At 37.0% G+C, this 3,940-nt stretch overlaps 1 protein-coding gene across 1 annotated transcript in view; it reads left to right on the plus strand.

Annotated features, from left to right (window-relative positions):
- Positions 1–1,219: 1,219 nt before the first annotated feature.
- Positions 1,220–3,940, plus strand: part of LOC143027669 (uncharacterized) — a gene marked incomplete in the record, with an annotated part of 8,039 nt that continues 5,318 nt past the window's right edge. Inside the window, 1 exon segment of the mRNA XM_076189089.1 lies at positions 1,220–1,332.

The raw sequence follows: 3,940 nt of genomic DNA on the forward strand, positions 1-3,940 counted from the left end.
TCTCTCACACTTCCTTCATTTTCTAAACTTTACCTTCACCTATCACCCCCCCCCCCTCTTGCTCCCATACCTTCTCACTTCACTGTCGCCTCTATTCAATTCAATTCAGGGCAGAATAGTAGTAGCCACGGCAGCAGCAACAACATCTCGTCCAGTCCAAGTAAACAGGTCTAACCGCTGGAGCAGTTCTGCGCAGCTTCTGACGTCTTTTGGATGCGTCCATTTTCTCTTTGTGATACACTGAAGAAAACTGTGAAACGCCAAGGAAGACAGGAACTATAATATTTTATATATTATATATATATATATATATTATATATCATATATATTATATATTCATATATATAGACAGGAACTATAATATTTTATATATATTTATATATATATTTTATATAATATTTGTCAGAATATAACTAATTGAGTGGAGCGGTGCGAGCGAAGGCGACGTCATTTTCGAACGACGGACCAACTTCAACTGACAGCTATAGGACCCGCTAACCCCACTTTGAACAGCCAGGTGACGTTCACGGGCTCGCTGCGCCAACTCCCTCGAAATTCGGTCGGAAGTGGTTAGACCTTATATTCTTAGATTATATTCTTAGATCTTGGTCCAGTCTTGTAACAGTCCCATCGAGCCTCGCCGTCATCGGCCCCCACCGCCTCTGACGTTAGGCTCATCGTCCAGCTACGACTGATCCGATCCACTAAGCAGTGGCTATTACTTGTGGTTGTTTTACCAAAGAGATTAGAATAAGAGACCAAAGTGAATTTCATTTTTCCTGGCTTGTTCGAACCAAACCACTACAACAGCACATCCACAGCAAGGCCGCTATTGCAGATATATCTCATATATACACGCATATATATACTCTAAGCTATTTTGTAAATACATATAATTTATATTACTGTATAATGAATTTCGCAAGTCGAACAACTTGATTTATGAAAAAATGGAAGTTTTATTCCTAGTTGTGTTGGAATCTATTTGCAAAAATAGAAAACCATGTCGAGTCCTGTCGACAGAACAAACAACAAATAAATAAAAACATAATTGTCGTGATCAGTGAAAAGTTATAGCCTATACTTGTTATTTCAACTATGTTTAGCAAAAATTTTATATAACCTGAATTGCGACACTAGCAACATCTATGAAACCGACGACTAATTTACATTGTGACGAGATTTCCTGTTGAATCGCTTCGGTGGAGTTGTGTTGTCGTTTGTTTTGAGATATCAGCGGAAACTATGAGGAGGAGAAGTGCGTGAAGTGGGAGTAAGGTCGTCATTTTCGTTATCTCGCCATCCCGAATTAGACTCTTGGCAACACCATGTAAGTACATAAATACATGAATTCAGATTATTGTTAACTGTTGCTGTTAAGTTAGCATTAGTGCTTTTGTAAGAGAATGTAATAAGCAAGAAATACTTTCAAGTATGCTAAGTCGATTTTGCTGAGTTCGTAACGTTTTGGTTGCTAGGTGACAGGTCAGTGCTTTCTCACAAAATGTTCAAGTTATTTTCCTTTTCTATCATTGAATGTAATGATGAAATAAGAAAAAGTTAAAATGGTTTGTACGAAACTGTGCTATTGTTTTGATTTGGTTGTAACAAGGCAATATTGTCTAGGCGCTGGTGATACTGATTAGGTTGCAAAGCGCTGACAAGACAAGTGTGCCACAAGTAAAGACAAGCTAATGAATTCCTATCATGATTTATCAAGAAATCCTACATTTATATATACCTTTCAATTTTGTATTAATATTTATGTAATTGTCACCAGCAGGATAGCTATGAACAGCAGGATAGCTATGTTCATTGAGTCCCATTTGTATAAATTATTTAAATAATAAATCCTTAATTTCATCAGCCCAGTACAACTCCTCACACCCATGTATTTCCCCCTTTACCCACCCCAAGGCCCAAACCCTCACATGTGTATATATATATATATATATATATATATATATATATATATATATATATATATATATATATATATATATATATATATATAATATAATAATAATAAGTTTATTTGGCATTGAATCAATATACATGAACATGAAGTGCAGATAATGAAAAGAACACATAGTAACAGTTCAAAATATTTACAATTGCTGAGGATAACACAAAAGCATGTAAGCTTATATCAGGAACATCACATGGGGGGGGCGGGGTTGCATATGTACTGGGGTGGCACATTCAGGATGGTGGCAATTCTAGTGTGGAATGTCATCCACAAGGCTGACAAAATCATTATAATAATAAAAAAAAAAAAAAAGGTCAGAGAAGCCCTGAATATTTCGCCATCATTGACGATTTTTGCATAAGCACAAATTTTATAATCTGTTTAATTATTTCACAAGCCAGTAGCTACAACAGGCTGTAAGGGGTGGTGGAGATGGGGAGGTGGGGGGGCATCAATGGCAACTTTGCCCCAGTGCGGCACTTGGCATGTAAGGGCTCTGATATCTATCTATATATGCAACAGTAATCACATAAAACACATGAAGAAAGATATTTTGCTGAAACCACGAGGAAATCAAAGATCGGAATACTAAATGTTTTTGTCTATTTAAGACTTAAAAAAAAACTATATATAATATATGTGTGTGTGTGTGTGATTTACCTTGGTCTTTGGATCACATGTTGGATTCGTGATCAACAGCTATTTCCCTCCCGGAAGAGAGCTCAGAGCTCGTATGACCGATCTATGGGTAATGCTTTGACCTTACACGCACACACACTCCCAACTCCCCGCCCACGAGAGTTGGAGTAACAACTCAAAGCAGAGCTTTACTGAAATTATTTTCAGCCCTAGGCAGGATTCGAACCCAGACTGCCGTAGTGACAGTCTGGGAGGGTGGGGAAGCAAAATTTACAATATTTTGAGGCAAGGCTTGAAAGACAGCGTATAACCAATTAGTTTATTGAAAGTCATGATAATTCGTTTACCACATAAAAATACATAAGAGAAAATGTTTTTATTCTATGTGTCCTTCTTTCTCAATAACTGCCTTCACACGCTTCCTGAAACTTGCGCAAGTGTTCCTCAAATATTCGGGAGACAACTTGTCCCATTCTTCTCTAATAATATCTTTAAGAAAGTCGACATTGCTGTGTGATGTTCTATTGGTAGCATGTTCTAAAATGCTCCAAATAGAATAATCCAGGGGGTTTAGATCTGGGCTAGAAGGTGGCCATAAACATGATTCCCAAAAATTGCTAAAATTGGATTTGCAGGAATCTTGTATTTTTGTAGCTGTGTGAGCTGGAGCACCATCCTGGGTCCATACATAATTTCCATCTGGGTAGTTTGCTTTAAGCCATGTTAATACCTGGTATCTCAGGGTCTTGTAGTAAGTATTAGCATTGATTTTTTCATCATTTTTGTAGAATTTGATGGGCATCTTCTTTCCATCAGAAGCCACAACACCAAAAGCCATAACCTGAGCAGGATATTTTGTTCTGAATGTCCCCTTAACCTCAGCTGTCGATTCTGCGATAAATCTGTCATTTCTACGGTTCAGAACAGCATCGACAGTGAAGATCTTTTCATCTGAAAAATAATTACAATGGAGGGCTTTTTCTTGAGCCATGTAATAATTTTCTTGCACCTTTCCAATCTTTTTTACTTCATGGCTGTTGTCAACAAGTGTTTTGGTGTTGTTGTGTAGGATTTTAACTTCAAATCATATTTTACTGCATTTCTAACTATATTGTTGTCCACCTTAAATTCAATTGCCATGTTTCTCATGGATTTCGTTGGATCTTTTAGAATTTTAGATTTGAGAGCTTTGATAAATGTTTTGGTACATTTTTTGTTGCTTCCTCCACTTCCAGGCTTTCTAGTAATAGTTTTGCTCATAGTCATTCTCTTCTTTACATTGTAAACAGTCTTTACAGACACTCCCACTATTCTTGAAATCTCCTTTGGTGT

This window comes from Oratosquilla oratoria, chromosome 8 (assembly GCF_046742065.1).
Source record: "Oratosquilla oratoria isolate Oo_2021 chromosome 8, ASM4674206v1, whole genome shotgun sequence".
Lineage (NCBI taxonomy): Eukaryota > Metazoa > Arthropoda > Malacostraca > Stomatopoda > Squillidae > Oratosquilla > Oratosquilla oratoria.